The following is a 23,179-nucleotide window of genomic DNA, read 5'->3' as shown; positions in this document are numbered from 1 at the left end:
AAAGGAGCCCGTGATTCATAAATAAATTAAATTGATCAAAATCCCTGGTTGTAATAATAATTTATGTGAACAAAGAGTTGGGAGCTGAATATTTTTTCAAGGCACTGTATACTTGTGTACATGACAGACTTGAGTTGACTTAATCACGAACTATCTTTCACTATCTTGTGAGGGGATCCAGGAGTGTCCCTATTAACTGTTTGAAGAGAGACAGAGAGAGAGAGATTCATCATTGATGGTTTATTTGGAAAGGAGAGAGAGACGAAGATTGACGGTTGGACTGACACGGGAATTAACTTTGGAGTTTTACTTTGCAGATAAAAATTGAGCAGCTCGAAGGTTGCTATAGTGACCAACAGGACATTATTGATGTTACTTCCAAGGACATGTGGCCTGCTCGCATTCCTTTACAGACAAAGGAAGGAGAGACTCTTTGAATGACAGGTAATGCTCAGCCTGGTGAAGTAAATAGGAGGTCAGATGATACAGACCTCAGACACATGATCTGGACACTGAATGAGCATTGTTGTGCCTGCAGAGAAAGTGGGTTTTGTAGGATCGATCAGGCAGATCGATCCAAATTGCTCTTCCAGTGAAGGAGAAGGGGTTGACTGGTGGGGAGTTGTCTTTGTGTCAACCCTTGCTGGGGTGATAACTCCACCACAGGAAAACCGGTCCCCCTGGTTAAAGTCACAGTCAGTGACTTGTGAAGGATTTCGGAGGACAACGAGAAAATCGACGGCAACAGCTCACCTGAAGACTCAGCTCACTCTCTCTCTACATCGCTATTCAAGAACACCACAAACTGAACTGAACTGAACTTTACTCAACATCGTAAGACTGTATCTTTTTACCCCTAGACTTAAAGAAGCTTGGTTTTTCATATATCTATTTCCACACTTACTGATTTACTTACTTATGTATGTAATCATTGCTAACCTGTTTGATTTATTTACATTGATATTTACTGTATTGCGCAGTTATTAATAAATATAATTAGTTTATAGCAATACTAGATTCCAAAGTGGTTTCTATTTCTGCTGGTTTCTTTATCCCCGTCACTGTGTACGTGACAATCTGAATGTAATTTCAAACACAAATATACCCTATCTTTATAACTTTTCACTCCCTTGCTTCTCAAAACACTATCTTACTTGTGCATTATACAACAAATCTGCTTGTATTGCCCTTTGAAGAAGAATTTCAAAGACTTATGACTCTATGAGAGGAAAGAAAACTCACCTCATCCCCATCTTAATTGGTAATTCAAGTTTTTCCCATGATCCATCTCTGTCTATCCTGTCAATACCTCCTCAGGATTTTGACGATTTCAATAAAGTTACTTCACTGTTGCTACCACAAAGCAATATATCAAGTAAATCAGTGATAATAAATCTGATTCTGGTTCTTCTACATTCTTTTCAGATAATAAGCTGAAATTAATGGCTTTGATATAAAACATTGTCCACAAGGAAAAATTCCACTACTAGTTTTTCCCAGTCCCAAATCTTCACTGTACCAATTATCAATTAGAAATGAGTGAACAGCAAATATCTCCCTCCAACCTAATGCTTATTCTAGTTAGCCCCTCTTCACCCTCCTCTATCTATTATTTCAGGGCAGTGCACTGCAATAAACATTTTAAGCCACTTTTTATAATGCCGCTTACATTGTAAATGAATGCTGCTATTTATACACATTTTATTCCATATTGATACTTTAACCTCTAAGTTTATTTTTATATAATTCCTCTCTCTGTATAATTTTTGAATCTTATTGCTGTTTGTTGCACTTCACGCCAAAAACCTCGTCAAGTCCGGTAAGGGTTAAATAGGTGGGTTGCTGGGCGGAAGGGACTTTGCCACACTGAATTTCTAAATAAAATAAATAAATAATAGATTCCCCATACATGTAAACATATATGGTGAATAAAGTTGATCCTTGATCCGAAGAAATACCTCAGTCTGAAATATTTGAATTTAATTTCAAAGTTTTTGCTATTTCTAAAGCATGCACCAGGTGGAGCACTGTGTCGATATAATAGAATAGAGATGAGAAGGGAGAGCAAAAGTAGAAGGCAATAGTAGTAAATTACTGTAAAGTCGAAATTTATATGGGAGTCCTTGTGAACTGCAACTAAATTGCTAACTGCATTGGGTATTGCAAAAATTGTCTTACTGAGATAAATCACTGATAGCTTTAATTTTCAAGCAGCACATTCCATTGATCCCACCTAAATTGCTATGGAAATATTGAGTTGAATCTGAATTGGAATCTAGTGGGATATAATTTACCACTTGCTTGTTGTTAGGCACCATGAATCACTGGATCTACAAGCTGTATATCTTTCACCAATTAGGATTTAAGAAAGCAAATGGAATGATCGAGAAACTATTGTCAATTGGATTGGGCGCATTGGAGTCAAATCTGGCGCAGTTTATAGTTGGAAGGAGATTGGATTGGATGAAGGCAAAACAAGGGGCACATCATTCATCAAATTCCCACCAGAAGCAAAGTGGTCACACAGGTAAAGTTGTTGAACTGGACCAGAGAGTTTGATTTTATTAATGATTATAAAACCATTAATAATAGCAGCAATATGGCATGCTTAACATTTAAGAGTGTGATCAGACAAAGTTTGACCATGAATTCCATGGTGTTATTAAGACTGATAATTAAACTTTAGTTGAAAATGTAAGTGATACTGGTGCAACAGGCCTGCTGTTGTGCGTGAATCCAGCAAACTAGGTTCGATCCTGACTTCTGATGCTGTCACTGTGGAATTTGTGCATACATCCTGTGAAAATCTGGATTTTCAAGAGATACTCTGGTGCACTTCCATACCACAAAGATGCTGGTTGGTAGGTTAATTGGTTACTGTGAGTTCCTGCTGGTGGATATTGGGTAAAATCAAGGTGGAGTTGATGAACATGTGAGAAAGAATAGATTACAAGGAAGTGTGGGAGAATGGGATTAATGTGAGAGCCATAATTGACTCTGTGGGCTGAATAGTCTCATGGCAAGAAAGAGAGAATCCTTGAATTGAGGTTACATCCAGAACAGATGAAAGTCCATTTCCCAAAAACACACCAGGTTGCACATGTACACTGATGACCCCTTGGTCAATTCCATGACATCTTTAGTTGCTTTCCACTGTTACAATGTTCTCCAGCTAAACACAATTAAATGCTGGGGTTTAATTCATTTCTGTTCAGGTGAAGGTTATCCTAGATAATGGTAAAAGGTCTATTATTGAGCAAATCACCGGTTTACTTCTTGGTTTGTGCTGACATTGATTAGGTTAATAGTAGCATGTAATTTCCAACCCCTGTTTAAATTCAGTTACGATAAATGGATCGGCATTCTTATTTCTGATCCCATATAATTGGGCATACATGAACACTGGCTCTCACCATTAGTGATTAGCTTTCTGTCACATTTCTCATTGAATCCTACTGAATATTGAAAGGCCTAGATAGAATGGACATGGAGAGGATGTTTCCAATAGTGGCAGTGTCTAGAACCATTGGGACAGTCTCAGACTAGAAGGACATTTCTTTAGAACAAAAATGAAGAGGAATTTCTTAAGCCAGAAAGTGGTAAATTTTTGGTATCATTGGAATTTATTCCCACAGATGGCTGTGGAGACCAAGTCATTGGTTATATTTAAAGCAGAGGTTGAAAGGTTCTTGAATAAATTATCTTTAAAACATTTGAACAGTAGTTACAATGGCAGCATTTTTTTAAACTGATGTGAATGGAACCAGGATCGCTAAGAAACATTAGCTATTGAGTGGTGAGAATGTGGAACTCTTTCCTGTAGAGTAATAGAAGCAAATATGTATACAGCACAACAAGGTAGTGAGATATATTGAAATGCCAGTCACTGTGATATATATCATCCACGTACTTCTTACATATTGTCCATATAGAATTATGTAAGCAAACAAGAATATTTAATCAAACAATATATTTAAAATATTACTGAAATATTATATACACTGCTCTCCTCCTTGCTTAGAAATAAACTCCAACTCAGTAACTCAATATAGAATAAACTCCATCTCAATTCATATATATATGAATCTATGTCGGATCTCACCAATATACAAGAGGCCACACTGGGAGCACTGAACAAGTATATGACCCCAACAGACTCACAGCTGAAATGTCACCTCATCTGGAAGGACTGTTTGGTGACACTTCACCTGTGAGTCTGTTGCAGTCATATACTGTGTTAGGTGTTCCCAGTGTGGCCTTTCGTATATCGGTAGAGACCCAACGTAGATTGGGAGACTGCTTTGCCGAGTTTCTGTGCTCCGTCCGCCAGAACAAGCCAGATCTCCCAGCGGCCACCCATTTTAATTCCACTTCCCATTCCCATCCTGATATACCCATCCATGGTCTCCTCCTGTACCGGGATAAGGCCACACTTAGGTTGGAGGAACAACACCTTATATTCTGTTTGGGTAGCCTCCAAACTGATGTCATGACCATCGATTTCTCAGACTTCCAGTAATACCTCTATCTCCCCCACCCCTTCACCACTTCCCATCCCCTTGTCCCTCTCTCATGTTATCTCCTTGCCGGCCCATTGCCTCCCACTGGTGCTCCTCCCCCTTTCTTCTTTCTTCCATGGCTGTCTGTCTCTTTCACCAATTAACTTCCTAGCTCTTTGCTTCATCCCTCCCCCTCCAAGTTTCACCTATCGCCTGGTGTTTCTTTCTCCCCTCCCTTCAGCTTTCAACTCTACACTTCAGCTTTTTTCTCTTCACTCCTGCTGAAGGGTTTCGGCTTGAAACGTCGGCTGTACTTTTTTCCATAGATGCTCCCCGGCCTACTGAGTTCCTCCAGCATTTTGTGTGAGTTGCTGAGATACATTTTCCTGCTATCATACTCAGCACGTCTATAGGATAGTAACTATAACAGGATCAATGAAAGTTCTATCAGAGTGCAGAGGACAACAAACTGCAAATGCAAATCTAAATAAATAGCAATATATAATGAGAATATGAGATAAAGAATTCTCAGAGATCATTGGTTATGGGAACATCTCAATGGATAGGCAAGTGAGTGCAGTTATCCCCTTTTGTTCAAGAGCCTGATAGTTGAGAGGTAGTAACTGTTCTTGAAGCTGGTGGTGCAAGTCCTGAGGCTCCTGTACCTTACACCTGATAACATCAGCGAGAAAAGAGCATGGCCTGGGTGGTGGTGATCTATGATAATGGATGGTGCTTTCCGACAACTGCATTTCATATAGATGTGCTCAATGGTTGGAAAGGCTTTACCCATGACATACTGGGCTGAATCCACTACCTTTTGTAAGATTTTCCATTTAAAGGCATTGGTGTTTCCTTGCCGGGCCATGATGTAGCCAACCATTTCTGCTCTTTTTAAATTTGTAATTATTAACACTCACTTTTTACAAACTGTGCCCATACATGTTGCTTGTTACTTTTGACTGTTTTCTGCCTTTTCTTTAACTCGACTCTTTTCTCCCCTTCCAAAGAAACACATGTTGCACTTCAATAGGTAGGTAGTCGTCTCAGGTTCAATTCTGAAGCTTACTCATCACCACTGTTATACTTGTAACTCCAGAAACTCATCAATGTCTGTGAGTGTCAGGGAGCAGAAATGAATGCCATTGCTATTACAAAGGAAAAAGTGCTAGGCAAACTCAAAGGTCTTAAGGTGGATAAGTCACCTGGACCGGATGGACTACATCCAGAGTCCTGAGAGAGGTTGCTGAAGAGATAATGGATGCATTGGTCATGACCTTTCAAGAATCACTTGATTCTGGCATGGTTCCAGAGGACTGGAAGATTGTAAATGTCACTACACTATTTAAGAAGGGAGGAAGGCAAAATAATGGAAATTATAAATTAGCCTAATCTCAGCGGTTGGCAATGTGTTGGAATCTATTATGAAGGGTGAGGTTTTGGGATACTTGGAGACTAATGATAAAATAAGTCAAATTCATCATGGTTTCTGTGAAGAGAAATCATGTCTTTCATATCTGTTAGAATTCTTTGAGGAAGTAGCAAATGGAGTGGACAAAGGAAAGGTAGTAGATGTCACTTACTTGGATTTTCAGAAGGCATTTGATAAGGTGCCACACATGAGGATGCTTAACAAGATAAAATCCTGTGGCATTACAGGAAAGATACTGGCATGGATAGACGAATTGCTGACAGGAAGGAGGCAGTGAGTGGGTGGCTGCCAGTGACTCGTGGTGTTTCTCAGGGGTCAGTATTGGAACCATTACTTTTCATATTGTCAATGATTTAGATAATGGAAGTGTTAGCTTTGTGGCAATGTTTGCAGATGATACGATGATAGGTGGAGGGATAGGAAGTGGTGATGAAGCAATTTGATTGCAGCAGGACTTAGACAACATGGAAGAATGTGCAAAAAACTGGCAGTTGGAGTACAGCGTTGGGAAATGTTTGATAATGCATTTTGATGAAAGGAACAATAGTGCAGACTATTATCTAAATGGGGAGAAGGTTCAAACACCAGAGATGCAGAAGAACTTAAGAGTCATCGTGCAAGACTCCCAGAAGGTTAATTTACAGGTTGAGTCTGTGGTGTAGAAAGCAAATGCAATGTTGGCCTTTATTTCAAGGTGAATAGAATATAAAAGCAAGGAGATAATGCTGAGATTTTATAGACACTAGTCAGGCTGCACTTGGAGTATTGTCAATAGTTTTGAGCCCCATATCTCAGAAAAGATGTGTTGTCTTTGGAGAGAGTCCAGAGGAGGTTCACGAGGATGTTTCCGGGAATGAAGGGGTTAATATATGAGGAGCGTTTGGCAGTTTTGGGCCTGTACTCACTGGAATTTAGAAGAATGCGGGGGGGGGGGCATCTCATTGAAACCTACTGAATGTTGAAAGGACTAGATAGGGTAGATCTGGAGAGGATATTTCCTGTGCTGGGGGTATCCAGAATCAGCGGGTGAACTTTTAGAATAGAGGTTAGGAAGATTTTTTTAGCCAGAGAGTGGTGAATTTGCGGAATGCTCTGCCACAGATTGCGGTGGAGGCCAAGTACACGGGTATGCTTAAGATGGAACTTGATAGTTTCCTGATCAGGCAGGGCATCAAAGAATATAAGGCAAGAAGGCAGGTGTATGGGGTTGAGTGGGATCCGGGATCATCATGAGTGGAGCAGACTCGATGGGCTGGGGCTGAATAGCTTAATTCTGCTCCTATGTCTTATGGTCTAATTACAAAGAAGATGCGCTAGCAGTTATACTTCATTCGGAGGTTGAGGAGATTTGATATGTCACTAAAGACTCTAGAAAATTTCTGCAAATGTACTGTGTAGAGCATTTAAACTAGTTGCATCACCGTCTGGTTCGGAGGGGTCACTGCACAAGATCGGAAAAAGCTCAGTCAGCTCTATCGTAGGCACTCCCCAGCATTGAGGACGTTTTCAAAAGGCGACGCCTCAGAAAGACAGCATTCATCATTAAGGACCCTCATCATCCAGAACATGCCCTCTTCTCATTGCTAACGTCCTGGAGGGTCTATAGGAGTGTAACGACACACATTCAAGAACTGCTTCTTTGCCTCCACAATCAGACTGTAATTTTTAGTATTTATGTATTACACTGCACTACTGCGGCAAAACAACTAGTTTTACCACATATGCCAGTGATATCAGAACTGATTCTGAATGGCTTGATTGTGGTTGTAATGATGAAGAGGGCTAAGTAATTACCGTGAAAATGTTTGGAAAGTACAACAAATCATCCTGGTGTGTCAAACTGAAATATTAGCGTTGTTTCTCTGCCCTATTGAATACATCCAGAACCTATTTTAGATTTCCGGTAACTGCGGTTTTTTTTTAACTAATTACCCTAAATTGAGATATTAACTTTATGTACCCAAGAGTAAATATTGGATATTATACAATTACATCTTAAGTTGTATTATTTTAAGTGGAATTTTATTGTCGTTTTGTAGAAAGTTGATTTGAGTAATCTGCAGTAACTTGTTTTTTTCTCTAAATCCCCTTCTTTCTAAAATAGTTATGAATTAAATTTATTGCATTCGATGTAAAATTAAATCATCAAACGTGTTCGTTCCTTCGTAGCATGCATATAGTACACTGCTGAGAAACCAGTGTACAAACCATCTGAAATTTTGAATTGTAATATATCCCGTGTAAAAGGTTGGGGTGTTCAATTGCTGTCCCTTTGTCCTGGGGTATAGGGGAATTAGCCCCGGCGACCCGCGACTCTCCCGCAAACCGAGCTGCCGCCCCTCACGTGCCTCGCCCGCTGGAATGTTCACGGGGTGGGTGGGTCGTCCGGCAGTCTCACCGCGCCGTTCTGTTGGCTGAGGAGTCCAGTGCATTGTGACGTGTGGTGCCAGACGATTCCCCCCAGCCGTGCTGCACGATTCACGGATCCGCGCGTTCGAAACGGACACGAGCCGGAGGGAGCGGCGAGGCCGAGAGAGTGGGAGCCGCGGCACTGCTGGTGAATGAGCGAGCGAGGGGGGCGGGAGGAGCCAGGCCCGGCGGCGGCGGCGCTCAGCGCCCGCCTGTCAGCCCTCGGGCCTTTGATCGGGGAGGGGGAGGGGTGAGGAGTGGCGCAACGGTTAGCCGGTGGTTTGATGTGCCCTGCTGGGGAGGAGACGTCGGAAGATAACGGTCTCGGTTGGCGGCCGGCCGACTGCTGGAGGTGTGGCTGTCCTCCCGGGCCGTGTCGGGATGAAAACTGCCTGGGATTTGCGTGGCGGTGGGCTGGGGTCGTCGGGCTGGGCGCTAGGGGTCAGTGTGTGGCGTCGCATCCTGTCCGCACGTCTTTCTCGGTCGGTCCCCGCCACATGGGGGTGGGGATGAGGAGGAGTGGGAGAGGAGGGCGTTGGAATACGCGGCCTTCCAGGCAGCTTCCCCTTCCCCGATAAATAAAAAGTTTGTCAGCCGCCGGCGCCCCTCTCCAGCCTATTGTGTAGCCGCACCCCACCAATGATAACGTGCGTCTTTTTAATGAGCCGACACGAAAATATTGTTACAGTAAGCTGGGTTCTGTGGTTCTATTGAAGACATCAGATGGAGGAGATCGTCCCCACTTGCCACTGCGGCTTTAGATACTGAATTTCAACCATTAATTCTACTTTTCTCCCCACCCGCCCGCAATTGGGTAAACTAAAATCCTTGATGTCACTTGTTTGAGATCGATTGATTTAATTCTTCAGATTGGTTTGGCCCTTCACTGTTTTTCTACCATTTGCTGCATGTGTGAAATCAGTAGCATAATTGCATGAATGATTTGTCTTCCCGTGCCTATAACAGGTGATTGATCTTTGATTTATTTTGCTTGTGGAAAAAAATATCATTTTCTGTTTACAAGCAGGAAAATCTCTAGGACATGCAGAATAAAAAAAATTAGATCATTTATTCAATTGAATGTAGCCAGTATATCTTTTTTGGAGTATCCAATTTTGACATACATCAAATCCTTTTTTTAAAAAGTAGAAAATGAATCAGCAACAGTTCACATGCTGTCCATCTCCTCAACAGTTTGCAGTTTCCTGGCCTTGACTGCCTGATTTTCACCATGAATGTCCAGTACCCGCATACTTTTATCCCCCATCAAGAAAGCCTTAAAGCTCCCCACTTGCCTGTGTTTCATTGGCTACATAGAACAGTCTGTGTTCCAAGCTTTCCCTGATAATGCTCCCTAGCTCTTCCTGTGCTACATTGACAACTGCACTGGTGCTGCTTCGTGCTCCCATGCTGAGCTCATCAATTTCAACAACTTTTCCTCTAACTTCCACCCTGCCCTTAAATTCGCAGTCTATTTCTGACACCCTTAACCCCTTTTTTGATCTATCTCCATCTCTGAAGACAAACTGCCTACCAACATCATTTATAAAACTATTGGTTCCCATAGCTATTTTGACTAGACCTCTTTCCACCCTGTCTCCTGATTTTAAAAAAATGCTACTTTTCTCAGTTCCTTTGTCTCTGCCTCATCTGTTCTCAGGATGAGGCTTTCCTTTGAAAGTGGCTAACCATTTTAATTCCTGTCCCCATTCCCATTCCGACATGTCTATCCATGGCCCTCTCTTTCACCACGATGAGGTCACTCTGTCAGAGCAGAGCAGCAATGCCTCATATTTTGTCTAGGTAGTCTCCAACCTGATGTCATGAGCATCAATTCCTCCTTCCAGTATTTTTTTCCCCTTTACCCCTTCTAGTCTCCATTCCAGCTTTTACACCTTCTCTTCACCTCCTGGTGCCCTTCCTTCTTCCCTTTCTCTCCTCTCCTATCAGATCTGTTTTTCTCCAGCCCTTTACCTTCCCCAGCTACCTGGCTTCACCTGCCACCTTCCTAGCTAGTCCTCCTTCCCTTGCCCCCACCTTTTTATTCTGGCGTCTTCCCTCTTTGTTTCCTGTCCTGAAGAAGGGTCTCAACCCGAAACACCAGCTGTTTATTCATTTCCATAGATGCTGCCTGACCTGCTGAGTTCCTCCAGTGTTTTCTATGTGTCAAGCATCTGAAGAATCTCTTGTGAAAATGGATGGCTGATCAATAACTCATAAGCAAAACAAAATTGCTCACCTCATCATCACTAATCGCTCACCTTTCTGAAATTGGATGGCAGAGGGAAAGAAGCTTCTAGGGAATACAGATCTCTTTTCTGGGTGGTAGTCAGTCATTGTGAAGACATGTAGGGATCAATGCTTGGGGCCCACCTGTCAAAAGGATGTATCAGTTATTTGGATGAGCGAATTTAATGTGATATTTCCAAGTATGTGAATGGCACAGAGCTGGGTGGAATGTGAGCTGTGAGAGGATGCAAGAAGACTCTGGTGATCTATATAAATTGGGTGAGTAGGCAAATGTGTGGCAGTTGCAGCTTAACATGGATGAAGTTATTCACCTTGGTTCTAAAAGCAGAAAGAAATTATCTGAATGATGATAGGTTAGGGAATGGAAAAGTGCTACTAGACTCCAGTCCTTTAAAAACAAGCCTCCTTGATGCAGCAAGTAGTTGGAAAGGCAAATGGAATATTGGCATTTATTTCAGAAGGAATTGAGCAAGGAACAAGGATGACTTGGGGTATTAGGGTCTTCATGAGAACCCATCTGGAATTTTGTGCATTATTTTGATCTCATTACTTGAGGGAGTGTGTTCTTTCCTTGGCAAAAATATTATGGAGTTTTGCCACACTGACTGATCCTTGGGATTACAAAATTGATATTTGGGTTATTTATGCCTATATACACTGTAGTAGAGTGAGAGGGGAGCTCATAGAAACAAAAAAAAATCTCAAACGCGAGGAAATCTGCAGATGCTGGAATTTCAAGCAACACACATAAAAAAAAATCTGATGGGATTAGATAGAGTAGATGCAAAGGGGAGATTTCCAATTGCTGGCGAGCCCAGAATCAGGTGTTACAGCTTCAGTAGTTGGGGAATGCTGCTTAGAATAGAGATTTTTTTTTCCCCGAAGTGCTGTACCTATAGAATTCTCAACCACTGAAGGCCAAGTTATTAACTATGTTCAAGGAGGTACCTATATTCATTAGTATAGGGAGAAGTTTGAAACAGGGTACCATGATCATGTTAAATGATAGAGAGGAGCTGATTGGCCTATTCATATTCTATATTTTTATTAAAACTCACAAAACTCAAGCAGTTTTAGCAATATGTCATGAAAAGACACAGCTAAGGGACAATAACTTTGGCCCAAGTCTTCTGCAGTTCCATTTAAAAGTCCTTCTGAAAACTGATCCATCTGGTCTCCTGAATTTATTCATTTATATATGCAAGTAATCAAAGGTACAGGCATGCTATTAACTATTGTTCTGACTGCTGAAAGTGTAGTATCATTAGTGATTCCATGATTCAGAAATGCATGTTCTCTTTCATATCACAGGCCCCTACACCTGTGGAACTTGGTATTATAAATCCCATTTTGATCTGGGTCTGAGGAAATTTGAGCTCAACAGCAAAGAATTCCATAGCACATTTCCCACTATCTCTTGCTCTGTTGTCACCACCTTGAGATTTTTTTAACAAGAGATGCCCCTAAAGATTCAGTGACTAGATGACGTATGAAATCCTTAAATTTTTCCAAATCACCTTTGATGTTTGTTGCTTAGAGTGGCACTAGGGCTTATAAAACTGTCTATGGTCCTCTGGGGAAAACTTTGGCCATTCCTGAAAATTTGTGTAGGGTTTGTGAGGAAAATAAAGTTCTAGAATATTTGAAACTGCTTTTCTTGTGGGTCTGTTCCTTTGACCTTTATAAATTTGCATAAAAATCCTTGCTTGGGATACTTATTTTCCCCCACTGCATGTTAAAACAATAGATTAGTCAATGCAGTGTTACTAAAAGCAAAACAATAATAAGTAAATCATTGATTTAAAATATCTAATGTGATAATTATTTTGATATTTAACAAGAACGTATGTTAAAAATAGCTGCTTTGGTTGTTAGAAATTGAGATTTGTCTGATTTCAATATGAACAATGATTCGAGACTAAATTGCATTGGTGAGGGATCTTGCAAAACTTTAATGGGAAAAAGACAGTCACTCCTCACTTGTAAAATGATAACACGCAGTTTATTAGCAGCTGCGACATCACCTAGTTTAAGTCACACATACAGATGCATTCCTGGTATTAAGTTTTATGGCCGGAGGAGGGTTAATCAATTGCTTGTGTGATTCATTAGCAGTGAGTGTAGTAGTTGGGGTTTAGTCTTTATACCTTACTGCCTTTTGATGGAATATACAATTATTCCACCCTATTGCACATGACCATCAAATAGCAATGTTCCTTCAAGCAATGCACTTAATCAAAGTTATTGTTATGTTGCAGTTTTTAAGGATGTATAAAGGTCACTTGGCAGCTGGTGATGCCATTCCCGTTTAGTCTATGTTTATACTATGTTTGCTTTTTGATCATTTGGTCAGAAGCTGCTTGTTTAGCTCATTATTTATTACATACTGCTTGTTTTTGATTGTCAACCCCTAACCTATTAGCAACTGATTCCAAATATCTTACTTGCCTTGAAAGCGTTAGATATAGAAGCAGAATTGGGCCACTCAACACATCGAGACTGCTCTGCCATTCTGTTATGTTGATTTATTATCCCCCCCAACCCTATTCTCCTGCCTTCTCTCTGTAACCTTTGACACCGTTATAAATCAGGAGCCCATCAACTTCTGCTTTAAATATATCCAATGACTTGGCTTCCACAGCTGTCTGTGGCGATGGATTCCACAGATTCACCTCCCTCTGGCCAAAGAAATTCCTTCTGATCTGTTCCAAAGTGATGTCCTTGGATGCTGAGGCTGTACTGTCTAGTCTTTGACTCCCCCACCATAGGAAACGCCCTTTCCACATTCCATTCGATCAGGGGTTCCCAACTTTTTTATGCCATGGACCAATACCATTAAGAAAGGGATCTGTGGATCCCAGGTTCGGAACCCCTAGTCTAGGCCTTTCAATATTTGATATCTTTCACTAAGATCCCCCCCCGCATTCTCCTAAACACCAGCAAGTACAAGCTAGAACCATTAAGTACTCCTCATAAGTTAACCCTTCATTCCCGAGATCTTTCTTGTGAACTTCTCTGGACCCTCTCCAACGTCTTTTCTGAGATATGGGGCCCAAAACTGCTCACTGTATTTCAAAAATGGACAGACCAGTGCCTTATAAAGTCTCAGCAATACAAAATCCTTTTGCTATGAGAGCAAAAGCTGTCCAAAGTTGGAAATCTGAAATAAAGAAATCAAAATTGCTGGAAATACTCAGCAGGGCAAGCAGCATTTATGGAGAAAGCTCTTCCAGGTCGATCATCTTCCATCATTTGAGTATCAAGTGCTCAGTTATACTGCCTTCCTGGTATTCAGTTCTGTGTAACTTTGGCAGATAACCTCGACAGCTATTTAGTGCTGGGAACTTGAGACAAATTTCTTTTGGGCTATTATTTTATTACAAGAAAAAAAAACTTAGTATTTTCCAATATTCTATTTGCTATTGAGGTGAAGGTGTAAAGATCTGATCCAAAAAAGCAGGCAAGATTATAATCAGGGATCATGTGAACACTTACAATTCTGGCTCTCCAATCAAAGTTTAGTAAGTCAATAGGGCCTGAGCATCTGCATTACTATTTTATCAATTTTGGTGTGTGCACTTGGAAATTCGCTATTTATAACCAGAACTTGCTCCATCAGAATGACCCCCATTTCATTTGATGTTGCTTACTCTATTTTGCGCATTAATTGAATGCATTCAATATTTTAGCCCAGTGAAAATATGGTTTTGTACATTTTGCAGTTATAAAATTTGATACTATTTAGGACTTTAGTCAGAAGGTTCAAATAATTACAAATTTTACAAAAGGTACAAGACTAACTAAACTCCTTGTGTTCTTTCTTTCTAGGGAAAAGACTTAATCCTGTGTAATTTCAAGTTTCTGCCAAAATACACGTGGTATTAGTGTGTGCTTTTTAGACTGGAGTTCTGGTAAGTGAAGCTCCACTGGCAATAAGTTTTAATGTGGTGGCACTGACTTTAGCAGAACATTAATAATGGGCTGTAATTATTTACTATTTTCATTATGCCACATTTGGAATGAATGCAATTGACTTGAAACTGGACCCAATCACACCTTGCTTTACACATGTAAATAACATTTTAAAAAGATGTTTTTGCATATTTTGAAGCATTTGTGCTCATTTCCTACTGAAGTATGACCAACTGGAAAATTGGATAGAGCACGTCTTCCCATGGTTCATCTTAACTTAGATGTCATTTCCCTGTATTATTTTGTAAGAGATGAAGTCAACAATGTTTCTATTAATTACTTGCCATTGAAAACTGGATCAATAACTTGTGATTTATAATCTTTGTTTTTTTTAAATAAGAATAATTTTCTGCTGAAAGTTATGAATCGTGTGATTTAATGAGTTGCTGCTGGGCTATCGTTTTTATACTTCATAAATTCCATGCCAGTCATTCTAATATACAGGTATGCATTGCTTAACGTCCACGATACGTTCTGTGAAATGGGATGTTATGTGATTTGGATGTTGTGCAAACACCATATTAAAAACTTAGCAAACCTATATGGAGTACTGTAATATACCTGTATTGACTAAATAGCCAAGAACTTACACTAAAACTGTATACTGTACACTATACACATAACGCTACTACACTCGAGACGCGTGATGCACGAGATTGGTTACATCCGCTATGTCACGTTCTCCGATCGGGACTATGGATGTATGTGCGATCGGAGGTTGTCCAAATGGACATTAAGCGGCACACACCTGTATTAAAAGTCTCACTGCTACTGTGCTGCTGTTCACAGATGGAAGTAGCTGTGAACTAACAACTGTCACATCCTGCTCCATGTCTCCTCCCGGTACCCTTCACTTTTTCCCTCGTCTATAGGATAGCCAATCTTAAGTAGTAATGACTTGTTTCCAGTCAGTTAACTCATAAATGAATAGGCAGCTTAGAATTATATTAGATATTACTTTAAATCTTGGCGATTTAAAAAAAAGAGATGATCGTCTTAGCTATTCAGTGAATGTCTACCACCACACTCAAAAGAATAGGGCTGTCCAGATGTGGTATAAAGCTGAAATACAGACATGCTGTGTATGTCTCCTTTCAGTTCAGTAGTTTACAGACATTTGGTCTGATTGAGCTCAGGGCAGAGCAATATTTTCAGTACCTGAATTTGACCTCCGTGCAATACACAGGCACAGATGTCGGGAACATACTGACATACACTGGAGCTAGCCATTAATGGCATGTATCTGAGAGGAATAGTACTGTTTTGTATAAAACCTGAAGGTTTTTCCTTTTGAGTTATTTAGCTTTCTGCTATGTGTATGTTACATTTTTACACTTTCTTGGTATACTTTCAGCTAATGTAGTATTGGAGAAACTAGACATTGAATAATTTAATTGGTTTATTTCTCATGGTGGCATAGTGGCATCAGCGTCAGACTTCAGGATGAAAGGTCCCAGGTTTGAATCCAGCCAGCCAGCTCCCCTGCACGCTTTCCATCCTTGCTGGGTTATGAGCTGGTGATCTCTTTGGAAACTCACCTGGCAGAAGGCAATGGCAAACCACTGCTGTAAGTTGCCTCGTACGCAATTCCCCACTACATCAGAGAGGCGTGGAGGGAAATCGTTCGCTAACTGGAGAAACTCCGGTTGCGACGTACCTTTCCTTTCCTATTTCTCAAGCAGTATTTAACGATTTGTTTACATAAACCCTTAGAGGTTCATTTGGTTCAGATCCCACCTGTTAAATTGTTATTTGTTAAATTCTGTAAACAAAATTTGAGGTAACGATTATAATTGTATAGTTTTCACCTTGTATTACACATATGAAATATGGAGGAAATGTGATGGGCTCTAATTGCATGAGTAAACTTCTAATATTGCTAACAGATCCCTGATAAATTATGCATTAGAATAATTTCGATAATACTGTGTAATTCCAATTTTAATCATACTTTTAAGGTGATGCTTTCTTAATCTAAATTATAATTAAATGTGAAAGATGCTTATTCTAATAGCTGCACTATTCAGTACTTCATTTACTAGCAGTTTAAAATAAACTCCAGACTTTAAATGATTATTAGGGTGATTTTGTGATGTTAGTGAGGCCTATTGTTGTATTAAATTTTTGGAAACTTAGGTTGCTGTTAACTGTCTGAAAGCAGAACAAGTAGCTGACTTAATATTTGTGTTTTTTTAGCTCTGCCTTTGTAAAAGTGTCTTCATTTCTCCTCTTCACACTTCATCAGTTTTTATCTTCTTTTGATGCTTTTGAGCATTTTTGGTCATGGAATATTTTGCCTTATTCTTGTGTTTACATTGGGCATCTTCTCAAATGCTACGTGTGCTCATTCCAGAGATTCTATTCTTTCATGTAGACCCTACCTTGTAGTTCTAACATGTAGACAAATATTCTCTTTCATATGTACACTCCTTTGCACTGTTCCCTTAGTCTAAGCCCACCATCTTTCTCTTACTCTAAAATGTGCACTAGCCTTTTTAAGCAACACACATAAAAATTCCTGGTGAACGCAGCAGGCTAGGCAGCATCTCTAGGAAGAGGTACAGTCGACGTTTCAGGCCGAGACCCTTCGTCAGGACTAACTGAAAGAAGAGATTAAGAGATTAACGTCGACTGTACCTCTTCCTATAGATGCTCCCTGGCCTGCTGCGTTCACCAGCAGTTTTTATGTGTATTGCTTGAAGTTCCAGCATCTGCAGATTTCCTCGTGCTAGCCTTTTTAAGCTCTTATTTATGCAGGTCATTCTGATTTGACCTAAATAAATACTAGAATAATTGACTTCCAAAAAATTGTACATTTTAGTGGTATTTGTTAGCAGAATGCAGCCAAACTAACTGGGCAGTTTATACCTATGCATGACAAAAGTGTTGAGTATCTTTGTTGAGTTTTAACATTCACTTTGTAGGATAGCATGTGCTGTGGAAAGAACATAAAGTACAAGAAGAACCAGTTAGTGTCACTTGCTTTAAAAGAAACTCTGGTAATACCGTCACTCTCACACTCATAGGGAGCTAAGTAACATTTAGTGCAGCAGAATCCAACCCATAAAACAATCTAAATGAATTATTGGTTTTGATTGTTGTGAGATGGGAAAAATCCTGTCCACAGTGGCCTTACAAGTTGGTTGTTTTCTCTGTCTGAGGCAAGCGAGGCTTGGTTTAAGTTGTGTGTCGAAAAGACAGTGCCTCTGATATTACGGCTTTTATCAGTGCAGCATTGAAGCAACAATCTAAGTTACCTGCTTTGGTTTTGGGAAAGGGTTTGAACTCCACATAATTCTGCCACCTTAAAAGGTTAAACCTTATTTGTTCTCATTATTTTATTCTCAAAAAACTAATAGAATCTTTTGAGAACAATAAAAGGTTTAGTCCACATTATTCTTGCCTGCAATTAGTTACCACTTTGCATAATTCTAATATGCTTTATGCCTAAAGTTTCATTTATGTTTCTTCTGATCTAGTAGTGAATCCCATGAGTGTAGTTTTCTTTCAAGCCTTGTAGTTCGAAGCATTTGATGTTTCATTTTTTTTATATATACCTGCTTTAAATAGATGAGCATTGGACTTCAGTTGCACAACTTAGGTAGAATTTTAAGTGCTTTAATCCTGTAAAAGTTACCAAAATAAATCAGATCCATGTTCAATACTTTGTTGCAAGTAGTGACTGAAGTTCAGTATATTTCACTTCATTGCAGTTCAGTTCTCAACTTGACTTTCTGCTGTGTTGGTTGACTTTTGTTCTGGCATCTTTCTTCAATTGGTAAGTAGGTTACTTTTGCAATCAGGCTAGAATACTGAAGTATAAGACCAACTTTAATTGTGGAATAATAGTGTAATGCATAAATACAAGAGACTGCAGATGATGGATATCCAGGGAAACACACACAAAATGGTGGAGGAACTCAGCAGGTCAGGCAGCATCTATGGAAATGAATAAACAGTTGACAGAGTAATGCTCCTTTCATGAAATAGACTTGCAGTAATTTGCAGTTAGCCAATTCACTAATTGGCAGTTCACTAAATGCATTAACAAAGTTTTAAAATGGCCAGTGTAAAGTTTTGATGAGAAGCCAACTTTTTCAAGTTTATTATAATCTGACTACATGTATGCCAAACAGATCAATGGGTAGAGGCCAGACTAAGAGTGGTCCACTGGTCCTCCAGGTTTGGGGGTTCAGCTCGAGGCTAACAGCCCTGACTGGTCAAAAAATTTGTAATGGAAACAGCAGCAAAGAATCCTATATCTGTACGATAGTACAAACAGAGATAGAGGACCATCATTGCTCCCCTAAACACCAATGGCGTTACAGGCATTGATTGTCATATGTACAACCAAACAAAACATTGTTCCTCCAGACCATGGTGCACCCACAATACATATATCACACACAGCACATATTTATTACTACAAATAAATTAATAAAATTTAATTCAAAATGCATGTGAAGTGTGCAGTACAGGTAAACACTGAACAGCTCACTGTCCTAGTAATGAGACCTCAGTGGTGGGGAAGAAGCTGTTGATCAGTTTGACAGTCCAAGTCCTGATGCTTCTGTACTTCCTGTCTGACAGTAATGGGTGAAAAAGATTGTGGGTAGGGTGGTAGGGATCCTCAATAATGCTTCTGGCCCTTCATATACAATGCTCCTGGTAAATGTCATAAATAGGGGGGGAGAAGAGTTTTTTTTTACTTTCATCTGTATGGTCATGTGGTTCGATGACTTGCAGCTTCCATACCACACAATGATGTAGCCAGACAAGACGTTCTCACTCCTTTGGCAAGATGGTAGAATGGGGGCAGGGAACCTTGCACTGTCATCATCTTCCCTATCTTTGTTTTCTATTTTCTTGATGGCTGCAATAGTCTGAAAGCAAGTACAAGTTTAATTATGGCATTGAATTCTGCCTCACTCTTCACCTGATCCCTACTGCTATACTTGTTATTGGGTTAATTGTCCTTTTTTCATTTATTACTTTATTTTCATTAATAGCAAGTACTTGTATATTGAATTTGTTAAATACTTAATTTTCAATATTCAAACTAGAATAATCACCACATGGTAAAATTGATGACGTGCACTCTTTTAAATTTTTTTTTCTTTTGCTTAATAAAACTTTTTGAATTCTTGCATAAATGGATTTTCAAAGTTACAATTCTAGTTTTTTCCTGAGGCAGTCCAGTTTTGAGTGACTGTTTTCCAGCTCTTGAGTACAATTGTGAGAGTAAGTGAAAGGTTTCAGCCAATTTGAATTGGTTTACACATTCCTATCTGTGTTTCTTCTATATATGGGTTCTTCTCCATTTAACACCACCTCTTTTCAGTAATAACATTAGCTGTTTTCCAGGAACTTCTCAAATTCCATTTACAGTTTGTGTACCATGTCACCAAAACATAATGTTCACAGCACAGAGATGGCAACTTATTGAGCATTGCTTTAATGTAAGCAACAAGATTGTGTTACAGATGAAAATTTTCAATGTGAGTTATAATATGCTATCTAAAATATCCACAATATTGTGCGGTTAGGCGGTTTAGTGTGTAGGGTGGGTGTGATAAGTTGCAGCTGCCATTTGAAGATCTTGTTTTTAACAAAGATTTGTCATCTTTATTTGCAGGGGAATGTTATTTATATACATGAATAAAAATAAAAATTATCTGCTAATGGCGAATGGTGATCTGTTGTACCATATAATTTCTGTCACTTTATAGCTCTGATTGTATTTAGCACTCGCAAATTCACCTAAGTATTTGAGATATTCTTCCCCTTTCAACCTTCCCACCAAAAACTGCCCAAAACTTAATGTATGTAAATGTGATGCTGTTTCCTATCCATTTTTACCCATGCCCTTCCCCTAGCTCATCATGACAAAATTATTTCAAATGTGCATCTTTCTTAGGTTTAGGTTCTTCCATTTTCCTCCTTGTGCCTGCTCATGTCCTATTGTCTTTTTAAGCCAGCTCATTCTCCCTTGATCTCATTTGTTCCTAACCTGACCAACAAAGTTCTTTCTCCTGTACTTTATGCTTGCAGATACTTTTTCAAGCAGTTTCACCACACTGCCTCTTTTTTTATCTCCCCATATGTTTCTGCTGCTTCTCTGAATTGTCCCTAAATAGTTTTACAAATGACACAGTTCTTTGTTTGTAGTCTGTCTGAATCCCTAGACATTGCTGGCCACATCATTCTTTCTCAGTGAGTTTTGTCTATAATATAACTCTGTTGGATTACCCTTTTTGTTTCCCTTTTGTCTCATTTGTAGCCTCAAGTTCCCAACAAGCTATTTCTTGCTCTTTCATCTACGTTTTTTCATTTTGGATGTATTTAGAGACTGAAGGAGGAAAAGTGAAGGGAAGTCAGCATTAACGTATATGAACAAGTCACTGAACTCCACTTTTCCTCTGCTAAATGTATCTTTAGACTGCTAAACTGATGCAATATTGTTTTATTTTTCAGTTGAACACTGAAACTATTGTCTCTAGCCCTTGACACCTACTCCCATATCTCTTCCAAGTAATTTTCTCAGGTGAACAAAACTTTATGCACATGACATTTGTTTAACCTCTGTTGAACTCCAAACCTCCACAGACCAAACTTTTGGTAAAGTTGAAAGTGTAGACATAGCTTATAAGCAACAGAACAAGGAAAGATGTGATTACATATATAAAAAAACTCAGCCTTCAAATGCAGAATATACAATGGTTAATAAATGGAGTTGATACTGTTAGAGAAATGGCAGCAGTGGGGGTGGTAGATCATATGCAAGACCCAGCACATTTGTGACCATTTCAAGCAGTTTGTTGACTTGAGGGGAGTCATGAATACCTAACAAAGCAGAACAGGCTTGGGTGTTGGTGAAAGACAAAGACAAGTCAGTGTAATATTACACACATAACTCGGTGTGGTTGCAAAATTCAGTATTATTTTGAATTCCTCATGCATCAATGTCAGCTGGTCTGTTTTTAATGGACCAAGATTTAGTTGCTAGTATGTTTCTTGTTTTATCCTTCCATTTATATGCAACTTCTAGTGAAAATTCTTACATCCATGTAAAAATGATTCTAATAAGAAAAGACCAGCAACCCCTTTGTTATTGTCTGAAGAAATGATCCTGGTGTGACTGAGGTTCTAAACACTAGCTTAGAACATCAGTGAACATATCTTTTTGATTCATTTGATTCAAAAATGTACTTAATTGTTATACCCTTGTTTGTCTCTCCATTTAAAAGATTTCTGAATATTTCTGTCAAAATAAAGCAGAAAAAACGTGAAATTAAACAATCAGTTTGCTTATGTGAAGTAATGGGAAATAACGTACACTCGTGCTACGATTTTCAGACTCAAAATACTTTAGGAATGCACCTTAAAATCTGTGTTGGGGGAGTAGGGAAGACTATTGAAACTGAGATCCACTATAAAAAGCAATCTTGTAAGAGTAGTTTAAACATGCTAGTTTTTTTAAAGAAATAATGGTCTTAAATTTGTGTCAAACAATACTAGCAGGTGAAGACTTTATGCATCTGAAGTTCCTCTCCTATTTTAGTACCTGTTTAAACTCTTCTACTATTTAGTCAAAGCTCTCAGTGCACAACTCACCTTTAAATTGGATGAGGATTTCTATCAATCAAATTGTTCTAGAATTTGTATAATTGCTTAGCTTCATGTATACAGTTCAGAACCTGAGCTGGTCCTTCATTCCACCATGTTTGGGCTAACCATGATGCCAATCTAAACTAATCCCATCTGCCCGCACACGGTGCTTATCTGTCTATTCCCTGACTGTTCATATGTACGTCTAAATGTCTCTTGATCATTACTATTGCATCTTCTTCTGCTATCTCATCCGGCAATATCTTCCAAGCACCAACCTTTTTGTGCTTTTTTAAAAAAAAAGCTTGCCTTACAAATCATTAACTTTTCCCCTCACCTTAAACCTATGCCCTTTCATATATGATATTTCCGCACTTGTAAAAAGACTCTGGGTATCTATCCTACCTGTGCCTCTCAATTTTTATATGCTGCTATTAGATCAACCCCTCAGCCACTGCAGAAGAAACAATCCAAGTTTATCTGGCTGCTCATTCTAGTTAATACTTTCCGATTTAGGCCATATCCACTTCTGCACCCTTTAAAACCACCACATTCTCCCTGTAGTGTGGCAACTAGAACTGCACATGATACTCCAAATGTGGCCTGATCAAAGTTTCATGCAGCTGCAGCATGAATTCCCAACTTTTATACCCAGTATCTCGAATGAAAGCAAATATGCCATAGCCACCTTTACTACCCTACCCACACTTGCTATGAACTGGAGTTCCAAAGCTGCATTGTAAATCAATGCTGCTCCTAAGGGTCCTGCCATGTACTTGATATTTTCCTCTTGCATTTGACTTCCCAAAAAGGCAACAGCAATGCTTGTTCAAAGTAAACGTATTATCAAAGCATGTCAAAGTGCTGGGTTAGTTTTTTTTGGACTGCAGATCATGGGTTCTTTGGGGGCTTTGCTATTGCTTACTTGAGTGGTGGGCACTGATGCTTCCTGCTAGAATAAGTGGGCAGAGGGAGAAGAGGAAGGGTTGATGCTTGTGCGTGGGAGGGG

General features: G+C 39.5%; 1 protein-coding gene across 3 annotated transcripts in view; it reads left to right on the top strand.

The window, feature by feature from the left end:
- The first annotated feature begins 8,213 nt into the window (after nt 1–8,213).
- LOC134349355 (uncharacterized protein KIAA0232-like) overlaps nt 8,214–23,179 on the top strand; it is a 57,341-nt gene continuing 42,375 nt past the window's right edge. The window contains exons 1-3 of one of the 3 annotated variants that reach the window (XM_063053538.1): nt 8,214–8,488; nt 14,419–14,501; nt 18,276–18,340. The gene's annotated coding sequence lies outside the window, so the exon portion shown is untranslated. Of the gene's footprint in view, nt 8,489–14,418; nt 14,502–18,275; nt 18,341–21,036; nt 21,107–23,179 lie in introns of those variants that run through there. The other 2 variants (XM_063053537.1, XM_063053539.1) reach the window with 2 other exon arrangements.

Source organism: Mobula hypostoma, chromosome 7 (genome assembly GCF_963921235.1).
Source record: "Mobula hypostoma chromosome 7, sMobHyp1.1, whole genome shotgun sequence".
Classification (NCBI taxonomy): domain Eukaryota; kingdom Metazoa; phylum Chordata; class Chondrichthyes; order Myliobatiformes; family Myliobatidae; genus Mobula; species Mobula hypostoma.
Note: the sequence above shows the minus strand (reverse complement) of the source record. Positions and strands in the feature narration are given on the sequence as shown.